The 16583-nt window shown below is 37.3% G+C and overlaps 1 pseudogene; it reads left to right on the forward strand.

Moving 5' to 3' along the window:
* The first annotated feature begins 15255 nt into the window (after positions 1–15255).
* On the forward strand, positions 15256–16207 carry LOC145541521 (aldo-keto reductase family 1 member B1 pseudogene; annotated as a pseudogene).
* The last annotated feature ends 376 nt before the right edge of the window (positions 16208–16583 follow it).

The following is a 16583-nucleotide window of genomic DNA, read 5'->3' on the forward strand; positions in this document are numbered from 1 at the left end:
GGCTAATTTTATGACTATACTCTTAACTCATGGAATATCTCTAATGGTGATCAAACCAAGCTAAGAGAGTCATCTTTTTCTATCACCTTTCACATTTCAATATCATTCTGCTCCTCTCCTTATATTTCAGACAGTTCTGTCTCTACAAAACAGCATCCATACACATCTTTGCTTCCACCTCACTCCAAGCCTGATTGGTCAGAACAATTGTGGACAAAATCAGTGGTGGACCAACTGAATGGGGATTTTCCTCTCTTCTTAGGAAATCACGTGGAAGTGTTAGTCAGTCGTGTCTGACTCTTTGCGACCCCATGGACTGTAACTTGCTAGGCTCCTCTGTCCATGCAATTCTCCAGGCAAGAATACTGGAGTAGGTAGCCATTCCCTTCTTCAGGGGATCTTCTCAATCCAGGGATCAAACCCAGGCCTTCTGCATTGCAGGCAAATTCTTTACAGTCTGAGCCACTAAGGAAGCAGGCAATCATGTATCTAACTTCAATAGCTACAAAGGAAGGAACCAGACAGAGGTGAATTGACTTTTTTTTTTCCTTTTTACAGGCTAAGCAAGTTACAACTGTAATTTTACATTTATAATACTTTTTGAAGTATAATATTCAGGCACCAAATGAGGAAGCAGGTACAGAAAGTTTCAACAGGTACAGAACATTTCAAAATCAGAAGAAAGGTGAATGACCATACCAACATTAAACAGTCAGATGTTTCTGATCCTTTTTAGTTTCTTCAACTTCTCTGTTGATACCATGCAGTTGAAAAATGGCTTATTTTCAGGATGCAAAACCATCACATCCTAGAATTTGTCTCTCTTTGGTGGATTTTGTCTTTGTTTTTTCCTTTTTTCAGTTCTGGATATTTCCATTTTGAGACTTGATGGCGTTCTTCAGGATATGTCTAGGCAATGTGACAACAATAGCCCAGGTAGTTGATTGACAACATCAGTCAAAATAATAGCCTGGTGTCATGAAGAGACTTTAACCAGTTGAATGGTTGTTATTTCTTCCCTTCACTTTTCAACTCATCATTCAAAAAGCACACACATCCCTGCAGATCATTTCATATATGAAACATTTGTTAAGTTGCATGGTATTAAGCAGAGAGAATTAATGTTGCCTGTTTCCTGATTCAGGTCCTTTGTTATACCATTAGAGATGTTTTCAGCACATGGTAAGTCTATATATCTTCCTTAGTTTATATCTGGGACTCAGGCAACATTAACTAGAGCCAATAATAATTTTATTCAGAGAACAAGCGTATGGTCTAATTCACATCATTTTTTTCTCAAGGTTAAAAGGTATGTTTTTTTTTTTTAATACAAACTGTTGAACACAATAGTTTTTTGGATTTTTTTTGAATATTCTTTGAATACAGAATACCATTCATCCTGTTGTAGCGCACCTTGCCAAATTGAAGGTCACAGGCTTCTAAAATGCTAAAGCGGGAAATCATGAATACATATGGAGCATAGTTTCAGTGGCAGAGATGGAGATTGCTGGGCCCAGATGGGCCTGTATTCATTGTGAAACACATGCCTGGGAAGATCATCCACTCTTTTCCCTTCATTCTCTTGCTCTAAATAGCTTTTCCCTATCAACATTGACTACTAAAAATAAAATAAGTGTTGTTCCAAAGAGTCCATTTAAGGCTTTTTTTTAAAAAGGAAAATGTTTATATTATGAGGAGAATCATGGTCTGAAAAATTCAAACATCTGTTCTCTTCAAATGATTACTGTATCCCACTGATCCTACTTCAGAAAACTTTCTAGTTGCACTTCCATTGTTGGCCCTCAACACTTCCTACCTCGAATAAAATTATTGCAATAGTTCACTTCTTGATTCCCTAGCCTTACCTCTATACATATATGTCAGGGTGTGCCACTGAAGTTGGTACCATGCCTGAGAGAGGCAAACCTCTTTCTTGGGTTCATCTTTTAGCACATCACTAAAATACTCCTTTTCTCTTTCTGTCAACTGACAATTTTTCTACTAATTCCTTGGAAATAAGCTCTAATATTGGGAAGTGAGTTTTGTAAGATTCTATTTTTAGGGGCATATGAACAACTCTGTTTTAGTGTTTGACCCCAGAAAATAATTTTTTCCTATTTTCTTTTGTGACTTTGGTAAATATTCAGATAATGTAGCTATAAACTTATTCCTGAATCTAGAGAAAGTATTTCTAATACTTGTACCCTTAACAAGTGATTATACACATACATCTCTGCTTTAGGTCCATGGAATGCCAGCTTCTCTGATGGCACCATTTCTGCAATGATATCCCTGAAGACTATAGTATCTTCCCTCCCTTGATCCACTCAGTAAAACTGTTTTAGTATATGTTGTCTGACAGACCAGGCAGAGTCAGTTCCTATTATTTCAGGCACTTAGAAACTTTATTTATATCATAATTACAAAAAAAAAATCCTCCTGAATTTTGAAATTTAAATTTGCCATTGTCTTCTTCTGCCAAGGCCTATATTATCTTTCAACTGTCATGTATTATGTCAGGAATACTGTTGTCTCATGATAAGATTTTAATACCTGTGTTAAATAAATCTATAAACCAGTATTATTATATGAACTTGTAGCAGTTCAAATATTTTAGAAAGGTCACGAGCTCTGAACATAATTTTGAAACATGGCATATGTGGCAATATGAATAAGTATTTAGACCAATTTTTACCAGGAAGACCAAAAAGAGAATAGAAACTCAGCAAAAACTATAAAGTTAAATCTACTGAGGCCAATGGGAAAATTATTATCTTCTGAAAGATAGCACAAGTTCTTGTTCTGAATTTTCATATATAATACAGTACATACACATGTGTGAGCATGCACACACACACACACACTCAATACAGATGTCATTGGCTTTGTTTTAGTCATTAGTGTCCATAAATAGGTCCAATATCATATTGTCCATATGCAGGGAGACAGAACTACATAATGGTTGAATTAATAGATTTTAGAGTCACACTGGAATTATTCAAATTTGGCTCTGCCATTTTTATATATAAGATTTCTGTTGCAGTTAACGGTAATAACAATAATCACTATATCAGAGTATATTGTTAGGATTAAACTAAATAGTAGAAAATCATTCTAGCCATTCTTGAAAATGAACAGGATTCTGGGATTCATACTATCTGATTTCAAAACTTATTATAAAGCTATAGTATGATAGTCACATCAGAAGCTGAAGTTGAACAGTTCTATGAAGACCTACAAGACCTTCTAGAACTAATACCCAAAAAAGATGTCCTTTTCATTATAGGGGACTGGAAAGCAAAAGTAGGAAGTCAGGAAACACCTGGAGTAACAGGCAAATATGGCCTTGGAGTACAGAATGAAGCAGGGCAAAGGCTAATTGATTTCTGCCAAGAGAACGCACTGGTCATAGCAAACACCCTCTTCCACCAACACAAGAGAAGACTCTACACATGGACATCACCAGATGGTCAACACCGAAATCAGATTGATTATATTCTTTGCAGTCAAAGATGGAGAAGCTCTATACAGTCAGCCAAAATAAGACCAGGAGCTGACTGTGGCTCAGATCATGAAATCCTTATTGCCAAATTCAGACTTAAATTAAAGAAAGTGGAGAAAACCACTAGACCATTCGGGTATGACCTAAATCAAATCCCTTATGACTATACACTAGAAGTGAGAAATAGATTTGAAGGACTAGATCTGATAGACAGAATACCTGATGAACTATAGATGGACGTTCGTGACATTGTACAGGAGACAGGAATCCAGACCAATCTTAAGAAAAAGCAATGCAAAAAAGCAAAATAGTGTTCTGAGTGGCCTTACAAATAGCTGTGAAAAGATGAGAAGCAAAAAGCAAAGGAGAAAAGGGAAGATATACCAATTTGAATGCAGAGTTCCAAAGAATAGCAGGGAGAGATAAGAAAACCTTCCTCAGGGTTCAATGCAAAGAAATAGAGGAAAACAATAGAATGGAAAAGACTAGAGATCTTTTCAAGAAAATTAGAGATACCAAGGGAACATCTCACGCAAAGACGGGCTCAATAAAGGACAGAAATGATATGGACTTAACAGAAGCAGAAGATATTAAGAAGAGGTGGCAAGAATACACAGAAGAATTGTACAAAAAAGTTCTGCACGACTAGATAATCACAATGGTGTGATCACTCACCTAGAGCCAGATATCCTGGAATGTGAAGTCAAGTGGGCCTTAGGAAGCATCACTACCAACAAAGCTAGTGGAGGTGATGGAATTCCAGTTGAGCTGTTTCAAATCCTGAAAGATGACGCTGTGAAAGTGCTGCACTCGATATGCCAGCAAATTTGAAAAACTCAGCAGTGGCCACAGGACTGGAAAAGGTCAGTTTTCATTCCAATCGCAAAGAAAGGCAATGCCAAAGAATGCTTAAACTACCGCACAATTGCACTCATCTCACATGCTAGTAAAGTAATGCTTAAAATTCTCCCAGCCAGGCTTCAGCAATACGTGAACCATGAACTTCCAGATGTTCAAGCTGGTTTTAGAAAAGGCAGAGGAACCAGAGATCAAATTGCCAACATCCACTGGATCATTGAAAAAGCAAGAGAGTTCCAAAAAAACATCTATTTCTGCTTTATTGACTATGCCAAAGCCTTTGACTGTGTGGATCACAATGAACTGTGGAAAATTCTGTAAGAGATGGGAATACCAGAACACCTGACCTGCCTCTTGAGAAACCTGTATGCAGGTCAGGAAGCAACAGTTAGAACTGGACATGGAACAACAGACTGGTTCCAGATAGGAAAAGGAGTACATCAAGGCTGTATATCGTCACCTTGCTTATTTAACTTATATGCAGAGTACATCATGAGAATGCTGGGCTAGAGGAAGCAAAAGCTGGAAACAAGATTGCCGGGAGAAATATCAATAACCTCAGATATGCAGATGACACCACCCTTATGGCAGAAAGTGAAGAAGAACTAAAGAGCCTCTTGATGAAAGTGAAAGAGGAGAGGGAAAAAGTTGGCTTAAAGCTCAGCATTCAGAAAACTAAGATCATGGCATCTGGTCCCATCACTTCATGGCAAATAGCTGGGGGAACAGTGGAAACAGTGGCTAACTTTATTTTTCTGGTCTCCAAAATCACTGCATATGGAGATTGCAGCTATGAAGTTAAAAGACGCTTACTCCTTGGTAGGAAAGTTATGACCAATCTAGACAGCATATTAAAAAACAGAGACATTACTTTGCCAACAAAGGTCTGTCTAGTCAGGGCTATAGTTTTTCCAGTAGTCATGTATGGATGTCAGAGTTGGACTATAAAGAAAGCTGAGTGCCGAAGAATTGATGCTTTTGAACTGTGGTGTTGGAGAAGACTCTTGAGAGTCCCTTGGACTTCAAGGAGATCCAACCAGTCCATCCTAAAAGAGATCAGTCCTGGGTATTCATTGGAAGGACTGATGTTGAAGCTGAAACTCCAATACTTTGGCCACCTGATGCGAAGAGCTGACTCCTTGGAAAAGACCCTGATGCTAGGAAAGATTGAAGGCAGGAGGAGAAGGGGACGATAGAGGATGAGATGATTGGATGGCATCATCGACTCGATTGACATGGGATTGGGTGGACTCTGGGAGTTGGTGATGGACAGGGAAGCCTGGCTTGCTGCGGTCCCTGGGGTCGCAAAGAGTCGGACACGACTGAGCAACTGAACTGAACTGAACTGAACTGAAGGAAATCAACCGTGAATATTCATTGGAAGGACCGATGCTGAAGGTGAAGCTCCAATACTTTGGCCACCTAATGTGAAGAACTGACTCATTGGAAAAGATCCTGATGCTGGGAAAGATTGAAGGCAGAAGGAGAAGGGGACAACAGAGGACAAGATGTTTGGGTGGCATCACTGGCTCAGTGGACATGAGTTTGAGCAAACTCCAGCAGATGGTGAAGGACAGGGAAGCCTGGCTTGCTGCGGTCCCTGGGGTCACAAAGAGTCGGACATGACTGAGCAACTGAACTGAAGGAAATCAACTGTAAATATTCATTGGAAGGACCGATGATGAAGGTGAAGCTCCAATACTTTGGCCACCTGATGTGAAGAACTGACTCATTGGAAAAGATCCTGATGCTGGGAAAGATTGAAGGCAGGAGGTGAAGGGGACAACAGAGGACAAGATGGTTGGGTGGCATCACTGACTCAATAGACATGAGTTTGAGCAAACTCCAGCAGATGGTGAAGGACAGGGAAGCCTGGCATGCTGCAGTCCATGGGGTTACAAAGGGTCAGATACGACTGAGCAGCTGAACAACAACATCCATATAAATTAAAGCTCATTGAAAGATAAACTTAAAAAAATAAAAAGAAAGTCTTTGACTTGGAGAAAATATGTATAATATATGTATAACATGTAACTAACTGAGGCATCTGCTTCCAGAAATACAAAGAACCATTACAATGTAATATTAAAAAGATGACCAAAAAAATTAAAGAAAGGAAAGAAGTAAAAGCTGAACATATATTTCACAAATAAATACAAATAGCAAACAGGATATAAACATGTGTTAATCAGTGCTTTTCACCAGAGAAATGCAAATTAAACCGCACAAATAGCACTATACATCTATTAAAATGGCTAAATTTTTTAAAAATTATATTGAAGTCCAATTAATTTACAATGTATTAATTTCTGCTGTACACCAAAGTGATTCAGTGATTCAGTTATACAGACGTACACACACATATATATACACATTCTTTTTCATATTAATTTCCAGTATGGTTTATCACAGGATATTGAACATAATTCCCTGTGCTATACAGTAGGAACTTGTTGTTTATCTATTCTGTATATAATAGTTTGTGTCTGTTAACCCCAAACTCCCAGTCATTCCTTCTCCCATCCTCCCCCCACGCCCCCACCTCAGACAACTAGAAGTCTGTTCTATATGTCTGTGAGTCTTTTTGTTTCTTAGAAAGGTTCATTTGTCTCTTATTTTAGATCCCACATATAAGTGATAACATGTATCACTTATCTTTCTCTCTTTTACTTCACTTAGCATGATAATCTCTAGTTGCATTCATATTGCTACAAATGGCATTATTTTGTTCTTTTTCACAGCTGAGTAGTAATCCATCTTCTTTTTCCACTCTTCTGTTGATGGACATTTAGGTTGTTTCCATGTTTTGGCTATTGTAAATAGTGTTGCTATGAACATAGGGATGCTTATATCTTTTTGATTTATAGTTATGTCAGGATATATGCCCAGGAGTGGAATTGCTGGATCATATGGCAACTGTGTTTTTAGTCTTTTGAGGAACCTCCATACTGTTTTTCATAGTGGCTGCACCAATTTACATTCCCACATATAGTGGGCCATCTGTATACCTAGGGATTCCTAAGTGGCTCAGTGGTAAAGAATCCACCTGCCAATGCAGGAAATGCAGGTTCAATCCCTGGGTCAGGAAGATCTCTTGGAAAAGGAAATGGCAACCCACTCTAGTATTCTTGCCTGGGAAATCCCATGGACAGAGAAATCTGGTGGGCTACATCCATGGAGTTGCAATGAGTCAGACACAACTTAGCAACTGAACAGGCATGCATGCACTGTGTACCTGGTTCCTCTGTATCCTCAGTACTGTATCTGTGGATTCCATCACCTGGGAATAGTGTAGTACTATAGTATTTATTATTGAAAAAAATCCACCTATAATTGGATCTGCTCAGTTTAAACTCACGTTATTCAAGGGTCAGCTGTATATATTTTACTTCTATATACTTTTCATTTTTCATTCTTCTCTTCCCTGAACATAAATTTCATAGGGCAGATATTATGGTTTGTTCACTGGTGTTTCCCTACCTCTCAGAATGGTACCTTATCCTGCGGACCCAGTGAAAAATGCATTGTGTATTCATACTTAATTTCTTTTAGTAAATATTTGTTGAATAAATATGTTGAATATGCAGAAACCGTATGTATCAGCTTCCACGAAAATTTCTTAAGAGCTTAGTGACAGATATTTTTTTTACCACTTTTCTTTCATCCACTTCCTTTTTTCTGCTGATTGCAGTACAAATCTGATGTCTATCTTTCTCTTCCTTTTTTTGTTTTGCTACCGCCACAAAATGTATTCTTGTTTCAAAATGCAGATTTGTTATCTTGAACTGAAACAGCTATTGAGAACTACGAGGAAAAACTCATTTGTGAAGCTGGTAAAGCAATTAAATTGAAGGAGACCAGATTCCTGGTCTACAAAGCCAACTTACTAGATCTCATTATGAGAAAAATAATCTGTACCTTGTTCAAACCACTATCATTTTGGGGTTTCAATTACAACTGAATTAGTCTTTATAGATGGAAATGTCATATAATACATACTTTATTTGGAGTGACATGTCATATGCAATTTTCTGAGATTATTTTTTCTCTCTGGGAATTTTTGATACTCTCTTATGGTAACATTTAATTTTGTAGCTGAAGTTGCAAACAAGAGGATCAGCGATACTTATGTAGCATAGAGATACATTTTTGGCTAATAAAATTCTAAAAAGAAGATTTATTTTGCCAACACTAAAATTCAAGAACTATACATAAACTCTGGCATTTTAGAGTTCAAATTCATGAAAATAAATGTTAGTCAGAACTGAGTGTAGGTAGAGCAAATACTCCACAATTTGCCATAATTTCCCCCCTTCCTATCCATATTAATCATGATACCTGGCCTATTTCACTCATATTGTTTACCTGACCTCTGTAGGCATTTGAATTTGTAACCACCAGTTTAAGAAAGAAATGCATTGAATGTATTACAGCAAGCTCCACACACAGGATGCTCACATTTGTTCTTCGTATTTTTTGTTGTTGTTTAGTTGTTGTCATATCCGACTCTTTTGCGACACCATGGATTGTAGCCCGCCAGGCTCCTCTGTCCAGGGGATTTCCCAGGTGAGACTACTAGAGTAGGTTGCCATTTCCTTCCCCAGGGTATCTTCCCAACCCAGGGATTGAACCTGGGTTTCCTGCTTGGCAGATGGATTCTTTACCATTGGGAAACCCTCTTTCTTATATTCAACCAATATTTTTGAACTACTATCCTTCTAAATAATAGGAATATAAAAACCACCCAAGTCTTTACATTTTGGAAGGAGAAGACAGACAATAAGCAACTAAATACATTCTGATACTTTTATTCTTTATAATGAGAATGAAAGAAGTTTGAAGAGAGAGAGGGTGGTTGGTATTAGGGAGTCCTGTGCTGTACATTAGATTATCAGCATAACCTCTCTAAGGAAAGGCCCTTTAAACTGAATCCTGAATGACAACTAGGAGTAAGCTATTCAAGAACTGTGGATGATGATTTCAGGCAGAGGAAATGGCAAGGATAAATCACCTGCAGTAAAAATGAGAGTGAAATGTTTGAGGATCAGAAAGATAACTGGCATGGCGGATATATAGCCAGGAAAAGAGTAATATCAGAACTGGTTAGACACTTTGGAGCCTAAGAATTTCCCCAATTTTCCTAGGATTATAAAAAATGTGAAAAAACAAACAAGCAAAAAAAAAACTTCCTTTTTCTCTATTGTCATGAAATTTCTTAAAAAAAAAAATCCTTTTGGCTTGTGAAAATGGATCTTCAGTAGTCTCACAGATTGATCAATTATCTCAGGTTTAATTAGAGGAGGGAACAGTGGCCGTCAACTATTAACTGTACGGCCTGTTAGGTGATATATCTCCATTCAGTTTTCTAGTCTTCCATGTTGTCCTCAAGAGACGTTGAAAGCCATTCAGTTTATAAATCTTAGGAAGTAGATAGGAGAGTGCTGTGTACTTAGTCGCTCAGTCGTGTCTGACTCTTTGAGACCCCATGGACTGTAGGCCACCCGGCTCCTCTGTCCATGGGGATTCTCCAGGCAAGAATACTGGAGTGGGCTGCCTTGCCCTCCTCCAAGGGATCTTCTCAACCCAGGGATCGAACCCAGGTCTCCCTCATTTGCAGGTGGATTCTTTACAGTCTGAGCCACCAGGGAGTACTTATCTCTTAATCACATACCCTAAGCAAACAGATAAAGCATGTATTCCACTTAAGTGTCAGAGTGAAAACTGAAAGACAATAAAAAATTCGATGATGTATTGACAGCTTTGAGAGAAGAACTAAGCAGTTTATCATTGTCACACAACCATAAACACATTCAGAAACACATATAATATACATTAAAAAAAAAACTGAAGTCCACTTATATTGATGGAAGTGCTCCTTTCTTAAACAGCAATTTTAAATTATTAAGTATTAGTATTTTTTCCAACAAATCAGTAAATTGATCTTGGTTTTTGCTGTTAAAAAAAAAAAAGATGAGTTAAAAAAAATTAAATCTTGGCATATACCTTGTGTGGGGAGCATACATGTAGGAGAACAGCCATTCTTAATTAAGGAAACACCATGTCACAAACAATCAGAGCTGAGCCCTTTGAAATGTTCCCTCACATGCCAGCAGAATATAAAGCCACCATCAAATTTTCTGCATTCTGCATAATGTGCTGGTAATTAACCTTATAAACTTATTTTCTGAGCAAGTCTCATAGTTGATAAATGTCGTTAAGGGCAAAATCCAGCAAGGTTATTGAATAGCAATCAGTGCATCCAGAATGAAAAATAACCCACCTTCTTCTGAAGTAACATATGAATAGACTTTACTCTTGTAATTAATGTTGCTGCATTTTGCATGAAGATGGGATATTTTTCATTTAAAGCCCATGTGTTAATTTTCCTTCATAGACAAGCCAAAAACCCTGACTCCTATCATCAGACCTTTGGCACCTCCTTCTGCTTCCATCTTGGGTCTCTGCCAATGCATCATATTCTGTATTTGGACTTCCATGCTGGGGTTAGGGCACAGATAGTCACAAGAAACATTCATTTTGTTTTCAATCATACTGAGATTAAAAGAAGCCACATGAAAACCAAATGCTACTCCTACTAACAGTGCATATGCCAAAGATTAATCTGAAAGCCAAGGAACCTTAAAAGCCTGGATTAATGCAAGCAAAATACAAGAGCTATTGTATAATAGGCGAATGATGGTACTGGCATTAAACAGTACCAGGCATCGATATATTGCAACTATCTAGCAAAGTCTCAATGATTTTTGAATCTGCAGATAATTCTGGACAATGAGTAGGAGACCTGTGGTCTAGGCCAGTTCTGCATCTGGTCCTTGGTAAGAACTTAAGAACCTCATTTATCTTCTAAGAAGCTTAAAGTCTTTATCTGCCAGGAGTAGAGACTGACCTTGAAAACTCCTATGTTCCTTTCCAAAGCTGATTTATTTTGTCATACAGCAGAAACTAATGCAACATTGTAAAGTGACTGTACTCCAATAACAATTAAAGAATTTAAAAAAAATTTTAACAGCAGCAAAAAAAAAAAAAAAAAACCCTAAAGTTTGTAGAAGTTTGAGAAGATTAAGTTGTTCTCTTTTTTTTCTTTTGGAAATATAAAGTAAATAACATATTTGCTAAGGTGAAAACTAATATATGGGAGGGGTATGTGTGTTTGTTTTCATCTCAGTTTCTAACCTTGTCTGTGTCTCAGTGGCTTGCCATTATCCAAGTGATAAAGATACTAGCTTGAGTCACAAGATCCTATAGAAACTGATCATTCCACATTGCAGATTCATCTTCTACCTCCTGCTGAAAAACTGCATCTTGCATTCTAGGATACTGAATAGTTTCTTGAATGTGCTATTCTGTTTTCCTCTATTCTCAATACCCTTTTACACCATCTTCATTTACCTGAAAAAAAAAAAAAATCTATTTGTAATCAAAAGCCCAGTTCAAGTAAGAATTATTCTAAAAGACTGTCTTGTGTCAAGAACCCTCAATCACTCCCTCCTCTGTACCAGCCCTTTGCCTCATATCTCTGTTCTGCATTTATCACAGTTAACATATTTGATTCTTCATGAAACCAGTTGTATGTTATTTACATTACCTAACACTATGTCTTTTACCTCAAGAAATGTTCAGAAAATGTGAGTGAAATTTAAATCCTTGAACTTTCTGATATTTTTGATGAACATACTTGAAATGTACTAATTTTTGTTCTAATTGAATAAATGAGTTTGAGAATATATGTAGTATTCGTGTTGTCAGTTTAGTAATTCAAGCAAGTGTTGACTTTAAAAAATACACAACGTGAGAGTTGTGAGTTAACTTTTATTGGGGGCAAAATGAGAACTATAGCCCAAGAGACAGCACCTCAGATAGCCCTGAGAAACTGCTCCAAAGAGGTAGACGGGAAGGTCAGAATATATGTTATTTTGTTGAAGGGTTAGTACATGTAATCAACCCCATATTTTTTGCACAAATTTTTTGCTTGTCATGAGGAGCAGTCATCACTATGAAGGATTTTAGTGCTTTTCTAGATACAAAGAGATACAAGAATTGAACTGGTAAAATTGACTCCTGAAAAGATTTAACTATCTGAAGACATGTTCTTTCAGTTTTCTCCCCCACAGCACCCCCCACTCCACCACCCCCACCCCCACCACAGGCTGCCTCATTTCTGCTCTCTACCTTGACTTCCTCTCAGAGGGTGTTGAAAATCAGCAGCTGCAGCAGCACATGATTTAATCCTTGTGGTAGATGGCAAGTGCAATGGCAAGGGCCAGTTTGTAGTTGATACAACCTGTTAATACAACCTGTATACAACAGATAAATACTGTTTCTTAACTATCCACCTTTAGAATCAAAATTACAACACTAGAAAATAATACTTTGTACTGTATTAGGGAGAAAATTCATCATATATTTTCTCAGTAATCTTAAAATATAAATAAATATCTAAAATTCCTAATCCAAGGCCAAAAATTTACAAAGACAGTCAAATTTTGTAATGAGACAATTAAATTTTGTAAGTTAATCTTATAAATGTCAGATCAGTAGTTTTAGATCCTATAATTTATGGAAATCCAGTATTGGCTCATGACCAATGTGCCCAGTTAAATTTCTGGGTTCTTTTTTTTATCTCCTAATCACTGAGCACAAAATTTTGTCTCTCAAGAAAATGAATACTGTTCCTTCATATTCTTCAAAATAAGTCCTCTTTTTATGGACATATAGATAAAATTATATATAGATCTTCATGGCACTTATATATGTCAAAGATTAATACTCAGTTGTTAATCATAGATGTTTCATTTATTGGTAAAAGCACTACTAAATACTTTTAAGCTCTTCTTGATCTACATAATAAAAACTGTAGTTTAAAAATTGACAGAGTATGAAGCTAAAAAACTTTAGATTTGTAATGGTTATTTCTTCCAATAGTTTAAAATTAAACATGAAAAATTAAAAATCTAATAAATAATAATCCAGAACATATTCTAAAAATAGAAAGGGCCAAGTTCAATATTGATTCATTATTTTTAGTCACACGATTCAGTGGTTAAATACGTCTTGCACATAATTGTACATATTGGTGTTCAGCATACACTTATTAAATGAGGAAATATTTCCAATGATGGCTCTTGTAATGTGATTTTGTAAATTTTGCTTACTTTTATTCATTTAATTTTTACTTACTTACATGTTTACACGTAATCAGAAATATGTCCAGGATTAATTCATATCCTCTCATCACTAAAGGCATAATTTCAGAGAAACTGAAAAACAGTGATGATGTTAGGAGTTACAAATATTTGCTTGCTTTTTTTTTTTTTTGTTCTCCAGGGTAAACTCACTTTTTCCTTTGATCATACTGAGTAACACCTATTTTTATATTTTTATGTTTGTAATATGTGATTATGTTTCTGTTTCACATATCTGCCTCCCTTCTAAAGAAAGGTCACTGGAAATAATTTTCTCTTTATTACTACCAGCTAGCACAGAACTAGATATATAGATATTTAATAAGTTCTGGTTCAGTGAATAGTTAAATGGATGAGTGGATGGATAAATGCATGATTGAATGAATAATGACAGAAATAAATGACTGTCTACGTGACTAAAACACAGGAACCATTTAAGGGGTAACTGACTCATTGGTAATGTATATAGCATCCCAGAATCTTTGTGTTCACAATATTTCAGGTTTCATTTTTAGTTTTTCAATCTTTCCCAGATGGTCTCAGGTCAGCCAAGCTCACAAAAGCTAGTGCAGAACTGAATGCTAATTTAACAACATACAGAAAGAAATATCACTGCTAAGCAGACAAGAGTTATAGTTTCCTTGACCAACTTATGATCTCTGTAGGAAATCAAATGGGAAGCCAAACTATAAAGACAAGTTTGCTTACTTCATATAAAGAATTAGTACAAAGAGTGTAAGGTGAATGATTATAATGTCAAATCATGTCATAAGCAATGAATAGTCAGAGCCAAAGCCAAATTTGCTTTCTGTTAAAAACTCACTTTCCAGGCTAACCAGTGTGATTCTGATCAACTCACTTTCCAGTTCTCAGTATCAAATGTTACTTAAGCGTTCATTTTCTTTATTACATTGCTCAGGAATTTACTACTTATATTTTTTTGTCTAAAAATAGCAAGCTATCACAAGAAATGTTGAAATATACAACTTATTTGAATGTTAGGAATACAACAAAACATCTGCACACCCAAGATAGGATTTATCTTCAAAATTTCAAAAGAAATACTCAAGTTAATTGATGAATGGGAGTATATATAAAATTAATTATTTTATGTACAGTGATTTTATCAGGGCTTTGGGGAGAAGAATCTATAACAGTAAGTATGATAAGTTCTGACTAATTTTTGTTTTCCAGACTCATGAAAAAATAATGAATATTATATTCAAGGTAAACAATTGAAAATGTTATCTTTAAAATTGTTATTTATCATTGTTCTAGCAATATGGCTGCTTTGATATTGTGAAAAATGATGCATGATTAAACATCTAAAAATTATGAATACATTTTTACAAACATATATTTAAATGGATAAGAGATCTCTCAATAAGTTGAGGTAAGATCCACATACAGCAAAAGTGAAAAAAATAAGTTGAAAGTGATGAACAAAAAATGAAGCCACAGCTATGAACATATAACTATAGACACATATCTTACAGACATATGCTGATACCAGGACCGTAAAACTGTGGGTATTGATCATCACTTGGAAAAGGGGAAAGGTCTCAGAAGCAACAGAATTTAGATCCTCACATACATTGATAATCCTTAAGCTACTATATCTTCAGTGAAAAAAAGTAGACTAGAAAAATATCTCCCACCGTCCTCTGATCCCAGTCAGCGGAGCTCAGCAGTCATGGCCAACCACATCGTGCTCTACACTGGCGCCAAGATGCCCATTTTGGGGCTGGGCTCCTGGAAGTCCCCTCCAGGCAAAGTGACGGAGGCTGTGAAAGTGGCGATTGACCTTGGGTACTGTTACATTGACTGTGCCTACATATACCAGCATGAGAATGAGGTGGGTTTGGCCCTCCACGCAAAGTTGCAGGAGAAGGTTGTGAAACGTGAGGACTTCTTCATCGTCAGCAAGCTGTGGTGCATGTAGCACAACAAGGACGTAGTGGAAGGAGCCTGCCAGAAGACACTCAGCGGCCTGAAGCTGGACTACCTGGACCTCTACCTCATCCACTGGCCCACGGGCTTCAAGCCTGGGAAAGACTTCTTCCCGTTGGATGACAACAGCAACGTGATTCCCAGTGAGAAAGATTTCGTGGATACCTGGACGGCCGTGGAAGAGCTGGTAGACAAAGGGCTGGTGAAAGCTATTGGAGTCTCCAACTTCAACCATCTTCAAGTGGAGAAGATCTTAAACAAACCTGGCTTAAAATACAAGCCAGTGGTTAACCAGATTGAGTGCCACCCATACCTCACTCAGGAGAAGTTAATCCAGTACTGCAACTCCAAAGGCATTGTGGTAGCTACCTATAGTCCCCTCGGCTCTCCCAACAGGCTCTGGGCCAAGCCCTAGGACCCTTCCATACTGGAGGACCCAAGGATCAAAGTGATTGCAGACAAGCACAATAAAACCACAGCCCAGATGCTGATCTGATTCCCCATGCAGAGGAACCTGATCATGATCCCCAAGTCGGTGACACCTGAACGCATTGCTGAGAACTTCCAGGTCTTTGACTTTGAACCAAACAAGGAGGATATGACCACCCTGCTCAGCTACAACAGGGACTGGAGGGCCTGTGCCTTGGTGAGCTGTGTCTCCCACAGGGATTACCCCTTTCACGAGGAGTTTTGAAGGAGTTTTGAAGCTGCGGGTGTCTGCCCTTGGCCAGGTGACCTGCCATCTCCCACCTCACTTTTCTTGTGTGTAGCGTAATTTGGCTCGTGTCCTTCAGTGGTGGATCAGCGACTAGACAAACAGGCAAGGGCTCGGCCAGCTTGGTGTTAGGTCCAAAGTAAATTAGTAGAAGTCTCTTCAGTTTTCCTTTGCCCTTCTTGTCTGGGGAACTGGGGAACGTGCAACCCAAATACTCTTTTCTAAATTGAATTTACAAAATCAGAATAGTGCCTCTAACAGTGGGATTTTGATTGCTTGGTACTGTAATCCTTTCAGCTAGACTTTTCTTTGCCTCAAATAAAAAGTGCTCTTATGAAAAAAAAAAAAAAATCTA

This window comes from Giraffa tippelskirchi, chromosome 3, assembly GCF_054371585.1.
Source record: "Giraffa tippelskirchi isolate mGirTip1 chromosome 3, T2T-mGirTip1v1.2.pri, whole genome shotgun sequence".
Taxonomy (NCBI): Eukaryota; Metazoa; Chordata; class Mammalia; order Artiodactyla; family Giraffidae; genus Giraffa; species Giraffa tippelskirchi.